The sequence below is a fragment of the Pinus tabuliformis genome, chromosome 9 (genome assembly GCF_031772625.1).
Source record: "Pinus tabuliformis cultivar Carrire ecotype Pingquan chromosome 9, CPIR1, whole genome shotgun sequence".
NCBI lineage: Eukaryota > Viridiplantae > Streptophyta > Pinopsida > Pinales > Pinaceae > Pinus > Pinus tabuliformis.
Window position 1 is genome coordinate 1,141,977,988 of NC_142307.1, and position 17,347 is coordinate 1,141,995,334.

Here is a 17,347-nt window from a genome sequence, read left to right on the forward strand (position 1 = left end):
ATGCCATTAGAAATCCAGTGTTATTAAGATTATTTTTGAGAGTGCGTCTCTTGGAATGTGAATTTGATTATATTGAATATCAGCATATTCCAAGATCTTTAAATACATTAGCAGATGCAATTGCTTCTCAAATGTTAAATAGACATTTGCAATAATCATACATGTAAATTTAAAGCCATTCCATAACATGATTTACAAGATAAGCCGGTAATAGTGATATATATAGGAGTGTGTCAAAAAATACATGGTCCTCGATCATAGGTTGAAAAACACCTTATGATCGGAAAAAATGATAAGTACAAAAAAAAAAATGTCATATGTGCCCACAATAGGCGATCATCCTATCACTGGTGATGATCTCTATAAGAAACCACTGCACGGGCCACCTTGCAAAGGAACCTCCTAAAAGGTCCCGGGACCCCAATCACATAGTGTTGAAGCCGACGAGGAATGTCATCTATAGTGGTCTCCAGAATATATCCTGTCAAGCGCTCGAGATGACCCTCCAACTCGGCCAAAACCTTTGCTGATTCGTCCTGTGGGGTTGGCGTGGCTGCAACTGGTTGTTTCCTCTCGTAAGGCTGGAGAGCAGCTGGTCACTGTGGGCCCACATCTGCGTTTCAAACTTTTGTTATCAGTTTTGAGACGATGGAAAAATAATAAAAAAATTAAAATAGGAAAAATGTTGAAAATGATTTTACCTGAGTCATCCCACTGCTCTCCTGGTGGAAGGACCATGTCTGGGTCACCACGAAAATCTATCCCAGCGTAAGGGAAGTCCTGAATAGAAAAAACCTGGTTTTCCAGCCATTGGAAATACTCAGGTTTGAATCGAGCAACCTCTGTCCTCCCGTCCGGGTGACGGGCCATAACTGCGACCCATCGCATCAGTTTGGGCTCTCGAGGAAGCCCAGCTCCAACAGTAAGGTGCTGCGGGATCAACATGGGAACCCTCTCTAGACCAAAACTCACAACCAAAGCCCCATAACCAAAGGTCTTTAGTTGTCCGTTTTTGGCCCTGGTCAGTTAGCCTTTCAGATTGGCCAACACGGCATCGCACCAGTTGAAGATGGTGCCTCGAAAGCGATCAACTGCCATACGCATCTAGGATCTGGTGCCAATATGTAATGCGACAGCCTCGCAAAGTCTGGTGACAGTAAACGCAATCACCATGAGTTCAGGACGGGATATGGTCTTTATGTCTATCCCTTTGTCTCTAGCCTGGCTATTGTAGTACTCTAGCCGGAGGCTATCGAGAGACTGGCCACCTGGCCTAGCCCGAAACAGAGTCAAGTCTTTGCCTCTCTTAGGCAAACCAGTCAAGAAATATATGTCCGCCAGCTCGATTTCGAGCTGGTGGCCATCAATGAAGAAGAACTAGTCCTGTATACTCCATTTGTCAACCAACCACTGTAAGAAATCCACCTGAGCCCTCATGCCAGGAATGGCCCAGAATTTGTACAAGTTGCACGCCCTCAAAGCATCAAGTGAAGGCTGATGATTCCATGTGGCAGCATCCACATCCTCATGCTCTCGTTCACACCAATCTAGCATGATGTACTCTCTGCATCAAGTATAAATATAAATTAAATTGCTAGAAATTATTTTGTTTGGTCCATTTTTGAGAATTTTTGGGTTAAAAACCCTTGCAACGGGGACCGCACCCTCCGGGTTAGACATAGTGCGTGGGACCGCACTTTTTCTACATGGAAGGTGCAGACCCCTGGCTTTTTCCCAATGGAGAAAAAGTCGAGATCCGCAGGCCAGCAGTGGTAAACCTGCGGGCCCCCACGCGCGGGTTTTAAGCCTAAAAACCCTCCCAAAAAATGAAATAAATGAATAAAACAAAAATTGAAACGGTTAAAAATGAAGAGTAGGATGATGTGGATTACCTGGAGAAGACGGCGTTCGATTCCGACGGTTGGATATTCTGCAATCTTCACGGGAAGTTTTCTGAGCAAAAGCACTATTTTCTCACCCAAAACTCAAACGGTAAAAATGATTTGATGAAGGCCCTTTTTATAAGTTTTTTGAGTAAATAAATTGTAGATTTGTTTATATTTCACTTTGGAAAGGTATTTTTGCGACATTTTTATCCATTTCAAATAAGTATGAGTAATGTTTGTGTTTTTGTGCAGGATAACGGATTATTCAGGCAAAATCTATCGTTTTCGACGAAAAAATATTTAGTGTCACCTTTAAGCTCTTTTCTGACTCCTAAAACATGAAAAGATCACCAAGTTTTTCTTTTAAACTCGTTAAAACAGAATTAAAAGACGGTCCACTTACAACTCTTTTCCGACCGTAAAAAACATGAAAAGATTGTCGGATTTTTGTCGTTTCAAATTCGATATTGGTTATAAAACGATGTGTCGTTGATCACTTTTTTACTTTTTCGGATCAAGGGCACTAATGACGAAAAGTACTCCTTGGTCATAAAAGATCAAGCGGTTCTCTCAAGTATTATTTTATACTTTTTCGGGCTTGGGAGATACAAATTTACGAAAAAGGTCTACCCTGGAGTTTTCTTAAGTTTTTCAGACTCTCTAAAATTGAAAAACGCCGAATTTCTCCTATACTGGACTCGTTAAAATTTCACAGTAAAGGACCTGTTCAATTACAAACAGGAATGAACCACTCCTTCTTAGGGTTCGAATTTAAACTACGTTGGACTCATCTGAAGGATGAGCTTATAATCAAGCAAATGTTATCCTCCTGAAGCTTGTCAAAAATAAAGAGGTACTTGCCAGAAATGGTGGGGGAAAGAGAGAAAAATGAGCCTGTTTGTCATACTTTGTAACCACTCTTGAGCAAGACACTTTTATTCACCTGGGTTGGGAAATCCTTTGCCTAACAGTTGATCAAACCACATTGAAAGTCTTCAGTCGGTTTCTGGGTATTAACTTTGGGTCAATTGTCACCAAACCATCTGTCGTGTCGTTATGTGTTCAAGAGGTCACTGCCAATAAGCCATTCATCTGCAAAATATCTATCATCCATCTTGACCATCCCTGAGTCAGTCCTTGCAACTAAATTTCTTCGACTTGATCTATGATTTCGTGTTGTGGGCTTGCCTACGACGGATCGCTTTCTATCGACATCAGCTCATTATCTAGAAAGATGATCTAGAAATCGTCAGTACCTTGAGATCTGCATGCCTCAATGGCAGGCTTCTCACTTTTGATGACAGGTTGCATCATTGACCTTCGATCAAAGGATTTCGTGACATGTTCGACATCAACACATTTATTCGCATCTCATGGATTGTACTGGGTACTTTGAGAGCCATTAACATCACTGGTGGTTTCTCTCACACTTGTTAACAGTTTACATCATTGACTGGTAATCAAGTGGTTTCTACCATGTTCGACATCAACACATTCATTCGCATGGATAGAATCGTACTGTTTTGGGAAGTAGAAATGAAGACCCTGGATCTAGTTTCCACAATCCAAGCTGCGAGGAATTTTGTATTCATTATATAATGGACTATTCATAAACAGATGGCTGCGTCCATACTGTGTCCACATGAGTCTATACTTGTGATGTTTTACAAGATCATTTCTGTATCAGAGCAATAGTTAGTTTTCTAGTCAGTTTTGATCTGAGTATGGGAATGCCTACCTCATCGATGATATGATCTTATATATATATCTTGCATTGAATGTTTTTACAGGTTCTAACCAGGCTCTCCACAAGATGATCCTCGAAATGATAAGTACTTCACTCTTCCTGAATGATAAATGAAATCCTCATCTACTACAGACTTTGCACTTTAGGGGGCAATCTGTTACACAAAAATATCGTCACCATGATTATTTACAGTCAGTATGGGTCTATCATCACTTGTATCCCCCTAAGCAAGTCTCAAACCTCAGCTCTTCAAGTCAAGCTTTCAAAATGGGAGAAAGACATAAAAAATCAATGAAACTTTGGTTTCTCACTTTCTCTCACTGTCACCTATAGTCCCACACCTTCTGTTTACAAAAACTGCGGACCTGCCTGCTCTGTCCCTAAAGGTGTGGGTGCGGACCCCTGTGAAAGTCAAAAGGCACAAGTTTTATCTTAAAAAACTCACTTTGGGTTAATTATAGAGGATTCTAGAAGGAATTTTGACATGGATTGTTCGCTCTGAGGTGGTTCATGCATCCCAAAAGAGAAGGAGCTAATCCCTTGATGAGAGGAGCTATCCCTTTAAAGGAGGGCTTTATCCCTTTGAAGGAGGACCTAGTAACCTCCTTCCATTGCACTATAAAGGTACGATCATTTTGAAAAATTGTTTTGTATTACTAACTCTCTCATGTATAGGTTTTCCTTGAATCATAAATATTCTTGTTAGTGTGACTAATCTCTAAATTGAATCTGCCCTTATCATGCTATATTTTTCCATTAGGGTTAATATAAAACCCTACAATTTTTGTGCTTAGGGTATGTTGACAATAATGATGAAACCCTAGTCTACTTAGGGTTTGTTCATAAAACATATAATATCCTACTCTCTTGATGTTTAGGATTTTGGTAATAAGGAAACCTTAAATTTTTATGGCTTTTCATTATTATCTAGGCTATATGAAGAAACCATATATTTTTAGGGTTTGTTAAATTAGGGTTTGTGAGAAAACCCTTCAAACAATTAGTGAAATATCCTAGGAATGAAATCCTAGGTGTATGTGCTTCCATTTAATTAAAACTCTAGCTTGGTCAAATTGTTGTATATCTAACATTAAAATTTTGATGTTTGTATCTAGGGATTACGAAAAAACCTTAGTAGAGTTTGATATGAAATTATAGGGCATGATGGTAAAACCTTAGATAAAAAATTCTTTTTATTGTGATTGAAATGCTAACACGATATAGTTGCTGACATGGAGTCCAGGGTTTGTGAAAAAAATCGTAGCATAGATGGATGTGAAAAATTTAGGATGTGAAAGACATAACCCTTGTTGATTGTAAACCTAACTATGTTTAGGTTTTGATATCTAAATTTTGATTTATTATTCTCCCATTATGATTAAATTCAAATTGGGAGGCCAAAGCCTCACCCACCGCTCCTCCTGAGGACTTCTCCTTAGACTTCTTCAATGGAAAATTTGTAGCAAAGTGACCCATCTTGTGACAATGAAAACATTTAACTTTTTTCATGTCCTTCTTCTTACCTCCATGATAAAAATATGATATGGAACGAGAAATTTTGTGCCTTTCCCATTCCTTGCCTTAATCGCTAAGGCACAATTCTCTTCATCATCAATCTTTGATGAAGACCCAGCATTAGTGCTCCTCGTGATCTCATCCTGCATCAAATCCAACCATAGTCTTTCCCAATCTCATAGCTTCTCTTGACCATTGACAGATTCCTCATAACTATGCCAACTCTTTAGGAGACCAAGAAGAACAAGGCTCACCATATCCTTCTTGACAACTGTGATTCCAACACTTACAAGTTCATCCCGACATTAAGTGAACTTGGTCAAGTACTTTGGACTCATCTCTCCTTTCTCCATCTTGATTTTACGAATTTTATCCTTTAGTGTCAACTTCCTTTAATCACTACTATTGTGATAGAAGTTCGTTAATGTTTTTCATATAGAACACGGGGTTTCCTTTCCATGGAGACTCGAGACAATATGATCTCGAACTCCATCAAGGATTATCTGCCTTGCCTTCACCACGCACTTCTTCCACTCGGCCAAGTTCTGTGCATCAATAGGTGTTGGCTTAGGAATTGCTTTTTCAACAAATTCCTTCATGCCATTGTCTTCTAGCACAACCTCTGTCATGTCCCTCCATGCTATGAAATTTGAGCTGCCTTCCAAGGCATACTCAAGCCTCAACCCATGAAATTCCATTTGCCAATCCTAAATTATGTATGCAAATTCGAATTTCACCTGTAACCCAGAAACTCAAAACTTCGGAATCTCCTCTAGAGAGTTGATTTTAAATCAATGATATCTCCCTCATCCGAACTCCGATTCGACCAATTTTTATTTTTAATTTGGGTATAGTTTCCCAAGGAATCCAAATCTGCAATTGTTTCTAAAAATTTGGCATAGAAATTCTCAGATCTGGTCTAAAAACTCTTGGGCCAAAAAATAATCTTGCTCTGATACAATGTAGAAAATCCTATAGATTCACAAGCTAGTGCAATTTGCTAAAGCAACACACAATAATCGAATTCTACACTTTACAACGGAAGCCCATAAACATCGAGAAAACAATAATCAATAGAAGAAGAGAATCAAAGGCACATAACACAATAAATATCAAGGGAAAGCCACAGCTCAAAACCCCACTATCTGTTTTGTATTAATTTGGAAACTGAAGATGGAAATTACAATGTTTGTTATCTCTAGAACAATCTCATCACTTAGCAAATTCAATCTCCAACTCATAAGAAAGATCAAGGCCAAAGCTTAACCTCTTCACAAGCTCTCAAAGTATCTATTCCAATGTCTAATTCATATGAAGGATAACTTGTATTTAAATGGAAATAAAGCCTCTAAAAATTGTGGAATCCCTTAAGGATCAGTTAATGAATGCATGCACTATGAGTGCAACTCAAAAAAATATAAAACAAATAGTACATTGTCCCTACACTCTAGTCTCAATTGGACATTTCAGAATCGACGTGCATGAGTTTTTGATGACTATATATTTAGTTAACTAGAGTAGAACTCGTAGAGTTCATTAGTGTCACCACTGGTTGTTAACTCACTATTAGTTCTCTCAATAAGTTTAAAAACTAATTTAAATGAAGTGACCCATTAAACCGAGTCTTCTATTTTAGAACTCACAATTAACTCACAATGGACTCCTACAAAGTTGCTATGAGAATATAATAAAATAAAATTAATTTAACTATTTTAAGTTGCTATGAGAATAGAATTCGAAATTAATTCACACTTTAATTCAAGGAAAAATTAAACTCGAATTTCTTGTTTCCATTTCTCAACAATCCATTATCCCACCCATAGAAGAACCAAATTCCATTTTCAATTGATTATCCTACTTCAACATTAAACACTAATTATGGGAAGGTATTGTGGGGCGATGCTCCTCGAATGCTAAGTTCCAAGACCTAAATGACTCTGTCATTTGATATGCCATTTAGCTCTCATTTAGATCTTAGGATTCAAGAATATTATTGAGAGGCCATGTTGGCTAGAAGATCCACCTGGTTATTAAGCTCATTTAAAATATGCCAATATTAGTTTCCAACCTTTCTAGTTTATTTTTATAATCACCAAATAATTCTTGTGAGTTGAGTCATAGCTTGCAGAAGAAGATGTGCGCATACATTTGATAACTAATGTTAAATCTCCAATAACAATTAGGTTTCTAATATGCATCGAACACACAAAAAGTCATCAATGCTTCAATATAGTTATTTGACACTCTACCTAAATCTTATTAGAAACAACTTCGAATTGTCACTTTACATATGCCACCCATATAAAAATCCGAGAATTCATATAAAAATTAAGCTACATTTAACTCTTATCAATGATATATTATTCGAGAGATCTTTTAGACTATATTTCTTAATTATTTAAATAGATTTATGTCTTATATCATTAAATTCGTGAGGGTAGCAATGTTTCCTAATTATATGTATAAAAAATTTATACTTACTATTTATGATAAAATATTGAAATTTAATAATGTAATAAAATAAAAATTAATCAAAATAGTTAGTTTTTTGTTTTATAAAATTGTTAAATTTTCACATTAGAAAAACAAAATAACATGTGTAATTCAAATTCGATATAATGTAAAAGAGACCCAAAAAAAATATACAACATACACTTAATGTTTAAATAACATTATCAAAATAGAAATAACATAAATTTCAAATATCCTAAAGTTTCCATTATAATAATGACACTTAGAACCAGTACTAATGATCTATTGAAATAGAGATTCTAATTGTTTATTGTGTTTCCTAAACTAAATTTGAGTCAATTCCAACTTTGATGTTGGAAATACTTATATATTTATATAAATGCGTATTGAATAAAATAAATTAATATAAATTTTATGAGCTATTGCCACTTAATTGAAAGATGCGGTGTTTTATTATGCAATAATGTATATGTATATTGGATCAATATTCAAAGTAGTAATTTCTTTTAATGTTTTATGGGCAAAATGTATCATTAAACAGTTTTTGAGATGCTTAGGTAGCCTAATACAAGAAAATGGAAGTGCAAGCAAGCTGAAATTTAGATTGATCATTTTTATGATAGGATTATGGTTTGTTAGGATAAAATGTTTAATAAGATTTTAAATATTTCATAAAATTAAATTTTAAAAATAATATTTTTTATTTGTAATAAAAATGGGTGAAAGGTTAAAATATAATAAGTATCTAAATAATATGATTCAAAAGAATTAAATAATATAAATTTAAAGAATTTATTCATAAAATTTAAATGATTTAAATGGTAAATGAGAAAATTAAATAATTTCCTTAATATAGATTGTGTATTAAGAAATGATTAGTTTTTTAATTAGGTCAAGAATACCTTTTCAACATTTTAATAGGTTTTATATTAAATCTTATCATATTTTTTTTATAATGACACAAAAGTATTTTAAAATATATTCACTATATCTAACTACATAATATGAACAAAACCATAAATTACCTAACCTGTAATTTATAAACCGTTAATAATAAATTAACTCTAAAAAAATTAAATTCTCATCTCAAAGATTACAAATTATAAAATATATATAATAACAAAAACAAAAGCTCATGTCAAATTAAATTAAATGAGTTAACTCACTGCAATAACAAACCCCTAACATTAAGAGGATACCAAAACACACTCTATATATCAGTGCACTTAAACAAACAAATTGTTATGATTACAACACACATAAACATGGAAAACGAAATGTAACAAAATAAATAAAATTGTTCATATGAAAAGGATGATAGAGGCTGATGTATAATCTGCCCTTCATATGAAAAAACCCTCTGAATGTTTGATTTTATGGAAACTTGACCACTAGCTTCAATTTTCATTTGCATTTATGATTCTATGGAAACTTGACAAGTAGTTTCAGTTTTTGATTTGCATTTATATTTGGTGAAAACGAGTGGAATACGTTGGCGGTGGAGTCCATCTTCTTTTGTAAAGTAAGGCACTGCCTTTTTGTCAACACAAATCTAAGTCCACAATCATGTTTGAAAAACAAAGCAGATACCACAGTTATGTTTGGAAAACAAAGCAGATTCCACTCACAAGTTTGTATTTACTTGAAAAACTCTCCTCCACACAAAGTTTCTGACTTTCGCAATTCAAATCAATTAAAAGTCTTTTACCAGTTTTTAATAAGTTTAAATTTAAATTATACTATTTGAAAAAGAAAAAAAGGAGTGGAGGCTATGCTCTGATTGTAATTAGCATTTCTAGTCATAGGCACCTCCTTTTAATCAATTTCATTGTTTTTTTAAAGAATAAAATATAACAAAATTGATATTAAATAAAGTGTTTTCATTCTTTATAATATATTAAAATATATATATATATATATATATGTATGGTTTAATATATCTAAATGATCTAAGAATTATTGCTAATAAAAATAGTCATATACATGACTATATAGCACTAAACAAAAAATAAAAATATTAGCAAAGAGTAAATTGTCCATAAAACAGTGGGCTACTAACATCATATTCTACCACATAGATAGACCCTCCACTATGTAGTCAGTCTTTTCTTTGAGAGAGAATCCATCTATCCATTCAATTCCCCAAAGATATATCCAATCTTTATGTGGTTGAAGGAGTTGAATAATTGTTTAACCCTTTGTTTGCAATGTCCAAGAGTAGCAATGTCCAGGTTATATTTTCCATTGGTCCATTCCACCGCTGCCTTTGAATCCTCATATACCTGTAGATTTTCCAAGCCTTAGATCTTGATCGACATCTCCAATATAGGTTATAAAAGTGTTGTTGTATATTGTTGAGTTTTGTTTTAGTTTCAAAGACAATATTAGCCACTTCTCCTTGGGAAATGACAACAAATAATAGTCCCTCACTTTATATTATAGGGTTTATTATAGTAGACCAGAGTTCCTCAATGCATATTTGAGGGTGATGGGCACATATTTTATTAAATTTGGAATTAAATAGTGGATCTAGAATTTCAAAATAACAAAAAGAAATCAATTATAGTGATTCCTTCACTAGTAATTTTTTTCCATTTTAATGAATTTTCTTATTTCCGGGTTCCTTCTTTGAGAAATTCCATCAGTAAAAATAATAGATGTGCCAAACTATAAGATGCCATTCCCAAGCTAGACTTAGGTTCTTCTATGACACCTCATAATTAATATCAATATCTTGAAAGAGAGAGGATTAATACTTAAATATATAGGGCTTTGGCCTAATGCTAACATTATCTTCTAATGGACACCTAAGAATTGGAGTGACCATGACCTTCTTGCAATGTTTTATTGTAGTAATGCTTTCTTTATTTTGATTTTTCAAAATAAAGAAGCTAGGGATGTGGTCTTTAAATCTATTCCTTACTTCATGGACTACAAGGGAATTTTCCTATCCCATTGGATCCGTTATTTCATTCCAAACATGGAAATCTCTTCTAGCCCTCTCTAGGCTAGACTTCAGAATTTCCCCATTTTATTCTATGGTAGGGTACCTTCAAAGCAATTGAAAACATGTTAGGTCATTAAATAACCATGCATAGCTCAAGGTAGTATTTTCAAGTGTGTTATAATATGCATGGAAAATGATTTTCATGAGGGATTTCCTAAGAGGATACACCTTGAATTTGAGGGATGGAGCCATATTCATTCTCTTGATTATGAAGATCTTCCTTTTAAATTTAACACTTGCCATGAGTATGGACAATTTGCAAAATATGTCGAAAATATTCTCCAAACATTTTCTAAGCTGAATCCAACTCCTCATAATAATGATGAGCAATGCTTTAGGCTAGTTTCAAAAAAGATAAAGAATCATGCTCCAAAGAGATTTAAACTTTATTTTAAACCTCAAACTCCCTCAAAAGACTAAATCTATATCTCATAACAAATTTGGAGCTTTGCATTCTCAAGAGGACGTAAAAGAGGTCCATGATCCCAAGACATCACTAATACCATGCAATTAGATAATAAAATTTCTTCAAAAGTGGATATAACTCACATTTAGGGTTGTTTACAAACTCCTCAAGATAAAGTCTTGGTACTAGAAAAAGAAGATTCAACTTCAAAAAAAGGAGAAAGAGAAAGAAGGCCAAAATGCACCATCCTCTCTATCATTTTCATAAGTGTTAAATAAAAATTCCATTGACATGAGGCAAGAAATACCTCAAAGAAATAAATTCAACCTCTCAAGAAACTCTAAAGTCCCTTGGTTTTAGTGGAGTGCATTTTGATGGATTATGGATTATGCTCTATTTTTGTATAATTTTGTGCAGACAATTTGTAAAAATAATATATTTTTGTAATGACATAGTAGTAATATTAAATTTTAAAAAGTTTAGAGTTTAGGATATGCACTCCATTTTTACTTTGAGATTCTCAAATAGACACTCCTATTTATCCTACACATTTACTGCAATTTTTTTAATATCATTTAATTATAATTTTACTAATATAATAAAAATAATATTGGTAATTTTGAAAATGCTTATTAATTAACCCTATTAAATTAAAATTATATTTATAATTAAAATACCCCTTAAATAATGCATTACTCTTAAAATTCTAAAATTCTATTATTAATTATGATTGTTTAGAAATTTTCATAGTAGATAAAAAAAGTCAATAAAAATGTATGCGTCTTCTTTATTTTTGTGTCTGACAGGGAAGAAAACTAGATCATAAGAAAGTAACTAATGCATTACTTGTAAAATTCTAAAATTCTATTACTCATGAGGATTGTCATAGAAATTTTCATATTGACAAAAAGTCAATAAAAAATTATGGGGTTTTTTTATTTTTTTTGGTCTCACATGGAACATAACTAAAACATAGGTCATTTTTCTTTGTCTTACATATAAGACAACTAAAACATTAAAATTATATTTATATTTAAATACCTTGTAACTAATGCATTACTCGTAAAATAAAATTCTATTATTGATTGTGACTTTTGTAGAAATTTTGATAGTAGTAAAAAAAAAAAGAAAATCAATAAAAAATTAGGGGACTTTTTCATTTTTCTGTCCGACATGGAAGAAAACTAAAACATAGGTCACTTTGCTTTGTCTCACATGTAACACAACTAAAATATTAAAATTATCTTTATAATTAAAATTCCCTGTAACTAATACATTACTGGTAAAATTCTAAAATTCTATTAGTGATTGTGGTAGAAATTTTCATAGTAGACAAAATCTCAATACATTACTGGTAAAATTCTAAAATTCTATTAGTGATTGTGGTAGAAATTTTCATAGTAGACAAAATTTCAATAAAAATTTATGGAACTTCTTTATTTTTCTGTCAGACATGGAAGAAAACTAAAACATAAGTCACCTTTCCAACTAAACCATAGATCTTTTTTTGTCTCACATGTAAGACAAGGAAAATATTGAAATTACATTTATAATTAAAATACCCTGTAATTAATGCATTACTCTTAAAATTCTAAGATTCTATTACTCTATTACTCATTGTGCTTTTCCTAGAAATTTTCATAGTAGACAAAAAGTCAATAAAAATTTATGGGGCTTCTTTATTTTTTTTCTCACATTGAAGAAAACTAAAACATGGTCACCTTAAAACATTAAAATTACAATTATAATTAAAATACCCTATAACTAATGCATTACTAGTAAAATTCTAAAATTCTTCTAAAATTCTATTACTCATTGTAATTGTGAGGAAATTTTCATAGTAGACAAAAAGTTAATAAAAATTGATGGGCCTTTTTATGGAGCTTCTTTATTTTTCTTTCTAACATGGAAGAAAATTAAATTAAAACATAGATCACTTTTCTTTGTGAAAAATGATATATATATATATATATATATATATATATATATATATATATATCCTGTGACTAATGCATTATTTTTAAAATTCTAGAATTCTATTACTGATTGTGATTTTCATAGTAGACAAAAAAAAAGTCAATAAAAATTTACGGGCTTCTTTATTTTTCTGTCTAACATGAAAGAAAAAAACATAGGTCACTTTTCTTTGCCTCCTATGTAACACAACTAAATTTACTTTTAAAATTCTAAAATTCTATTACAAACAAAAAATCAATAAAAATTTATGGGGCTTTATTTTTTTTGTCTGACATGAAAAAAATTAAAGCATAAGTCACTTTTATTTGTCTCACATGTAAGACAACTAAAACATTAAAATTATATTTATTATTAAAATACCCAGTAACTAATGCATTACTTTTAAAATTCTTTAAAATTATATTTATTATTAAAATACCCGGTAACTAATGCATTACTTTTAAAATTTAAAATTCTAAAGATTGTAAGGCAACTAAAACATTAAAATTATATTTATTATTAAAATACACGGTAACTAATGCGTTACTTTTAAAATTCTAGGTAACTAATGCATTACCTTTAAAATTCTAAAGATTGTAAGGCAACTAAAACATTAAAATTATATTTATTATTAAAATACCCGGTAACTAATGCGTTACTTTTAAAATTCTAGAGATTGTGACTGTCCTATAAATTAAAAAGTCAATAAAAATTTATGGGACTATTTTCATAGTAAACCAAAAGTCAATAAAAATTTATGGGGCTATTTTCATAGTAAACCAAAAGTCAATAAAAATTATGGGGTTTCTTTATTTTTATTTTTTATGTGACATAGAAAAAAAAATATAATTATGGTGCTATTTTCATAGTAAATAAAAAGTCAATAAAAATTTATGGTGTTTCTTTATTTTTCTTTGTGACATGGAAAAAAACTAAAACATTTGTCACTTTTCTTTGCCCTTTGTCTCACATGTAAGACAACTAAAACATTAAAATTATATTTATAATTAAAATACTCTGTAACTAACTAAAACATTAAAATTATATTTATAATTAAAATACCTTGTAACTATTGTATTACTTGTAAAACATTAAAATTATATTTATAATTAAAATACCCGTAACTAATGTATTACTTGTAAAAGTCTAAAACTTTATTACTGATTGTGATTGTGGTAGAAATTTTCATAGTAGACAAAATGTCAATAAAATTTTACGGGGCTCTTTATTTTTTTTGTCTCACATAAAAGAAAACTAAAACATAGATCACTTTTCTTTGTCTCACATGTAAGACAATGTGAAATATTAAAATCATATTTAGAATGAAAATACCCTAGAAGAAAACTAAAACATAAGTCACTTTATAAAACAACTAAAATATTAAAATTATATTTACAATTAAAATACGGTGTAACTAATCCATTACTCGTAAATTTCTAAAATACTAATGGTAATTGTCTTAGAAATTTTCATAATTTACAAAAAGTCAATACAAATTTATGGGGTTTTTTTATTTTTCTATGACATGCAAGAAAACTAAAACATAGGTCACTTTTCTTTGTCTCATTTATAAAAGAGAACTAAAACATTAAAATTATATTTATAATTAAAATACCCAGAAATTAATGCATTATTCTGGTAAAATTTTAAAACTAAAATTCTATTATGCATTACTCTCGTAAAATTCTATTACTGATTATAGAAATTATTATGCATTACTCTAGTAAAATTCTATTCCTGATTATAGAAACTTTTATAATATAGAAATTATTATGCATTACTCTAGTAAAATTCTATTCCTGATTATAGAAACTAACTTTTATAATATAGAAATTTTTATAATAGACAAAAAGTCAATAAAAAATTATGGGGCTTCTTTATTTATGATCGTTGTAATATTCCTCGTGAAAAGTTAATGTTGGTAAATAGTAAAGTTAACCATGAACAAAAACTTTATTTGAAAAGTATAAAACTCTGTTGCTAGTATTATGATAATTAAAAGAAAACTGTGTTAGTACTATTTGATTTGAGCATATGATTAATCATGGTTGATAACTGCGGAGGCAGTTAAAATATATAAAAAAACCCTAACTACCTTCAGGAGGTAGTTGAGTCCCCAGAGGAAAAAGGGGAAAGATTGCCAAGTCTGGTAGGGATCAGATGGCAGAGTAAGGAAGGTAGGGAAAGATTGCCAAGTCTGGTAGGGATCAGATGGCAGAGTAAGGAAGGTATGCTATGTCTGGTAGTGATCAGATGGCATAGAAAAAAAAAGGAAAGAGATTTTCCTGTATGCGCTATGTCTGGTTAGGACCAGATAGCGAGATCTGGCAGAGCCAGTGAAACTGCAGTCAAGAGGGTCTGCATAGTGCTTGGGGGTGGAAGATCAAGAAGAATCTTCCTACGGACGGGTGGATTGACAAGCATTACAAGTAGGTTTGCAGTTAAGCAGGTATGACTTACTATGTATATTTGCTGAGATGTTTCTTGCATGGCTCTGTGCTAAGAAAATAGAAATAGTGGAAAGTAATCTGTCTATTTTTCTTTTAAAAAAAAAACTAAGGAAAGAACATTAGATTCTGTATGACAGATAGAGACAGAACCGAACTTGCATTCTTTATCTGAAATAGAAGTAGAAACATAATAAACAAATCATTGTAACCTTGGTGGTAGTAAAAGTTTAATAACAGGAAATACATATAGTAAAACCCTCTTTCCATATTCAAGAATCGAAATGAGAAACTGGGAACCTTGTATACAGAAAACGAGAAGGAAATTTACAAGCATTCTCTGCTGAAAGAAAACTGTAGTATACATTATAATCACGAAATGTACCAGAAAGTAAAGCTGGTGTGATACGCAGACCAAGCGAATCCATATAATAAGCTACATTATAAACCATAGAGAAGTGATGAAATACCTCAAACCTCGGTCAAGTGGACCGCAAGTTTTAACAGAGGTTGATAACAAAACAGGCTCCATACAATAACAATTCCTTATAACCGCATAACTGTGTTGCATGAACAGAAATATACATATGCATTCATGGCTAAAATAATACGAAAACAATTAAGTATGGACGCCGAGGAACTGGCATAGTAACTGTGGTCACATGCATCCTCGGCCAAACTTAGTTGCAAACCCCCGCTCTGGATGAACCACTCTAGCCGAGTCGAAGCATATGCTTAACCAGCAGTGGGCACAAAGGCGGAATCATGTAAAATATGGATTCATCATTAGAAAGGAAGGAAAACAATAGCCTTATTCTGAAAATGAGATATTATAAAACAATAAGTCTGTAACATAGCCCAGTTCAGAGAAGGCGGATAACCGAAAATACAACATTATGAATAAAGCTGAAGCTTACGGAGTTACCCGTGTCTCATATACATTATCTCAACAAGTTTTAACCAGGAGTTAAACCCTCATAGTTCAGTACCTTAGTTTAATAAATAAACACTGTCTGCGTTCAAAGGAAAATAAGTTACTTAGCTAAACGACAGTTATGCATGCTAATTAAGTCACAACTAAACAGGCATGCTCAATATGCAGTGCCTCTTAACAGAGGAGTTCCGCCTAAGCAGGGGCAAGGAACCCGGCAAGAAAAAAATAGAACCAGGAAGACCATTAACCGGGAGAACCCTGAGCTTGTACAGGGACCCAAATCCGAGAGAGTAACACCCGGCATTCCTGCCCAAGTGAACAAATGTTCAGCCGTGGCCTTGAAAAGTCAAGTATAGCAAGCTTCCACAGTAAACAAGCCTTACCTGGTATTGGGTTAGCAAGTAGCGTGAAGAAGCTCCTTGACATCGAGGGCTAAACGACCAGCCATCCACCTGAACACATTAACCATTTCATTAACGGAGAACCTGGTTAGAAAACAATTAAAGACTGAACGGGAACAGAGAAATTTGTGCAGACGGTAACCAATAACTGGTGTGGCATAAACCATTAACCGAATCATCAAGCTTAAGAAAATGTGAACCAGATTAATTTACATTATACCTGTAGCCGAGGCGCGAAGTTGCTTGAGTAAGAAGGGTTTCAGAACCAGGTAATCGCCACAGTGCTGCGAGCAGCACAGTCACACTAAAATGAAAATGGAATGAGTCGAAAAAGGAAATATACCTCTACAGATATCTCATCCTCCTTCCGCATCGTGGCGCAATCTTAACCCTTGATCCGGAGCAGCCTCTTACCTCCGTTCGATGGCTCGTTGGAGTTCGGGAAGGATGTGGCGCGAAATGGCAAGTCCAGAGCATCCGGCCGTATGGCGCTTGGAGCCCCGGGCACGCGTAGTCACATGGCGGGTTGCCAGCTGACCGTCCATCCATCCAAATGGACGATGGTGATGCTGCCAG

The 17,347-nt window shown here is 32.9% G+C and overlaps 1 pseudogene; it reads right to left on the reverse strand.

Moving 5' to 3' along the window:
- LOC149152667 (subtilisin-like protease SBT2.5 pseudogene) overlaps positions 1-16,674 on the reverse strand; it is a 38,389-nt pseudogene extending 21,715 nt beyond the window's left edge.
- Positions 16,675-17,347: the final 673 nt, after the last annotated feature.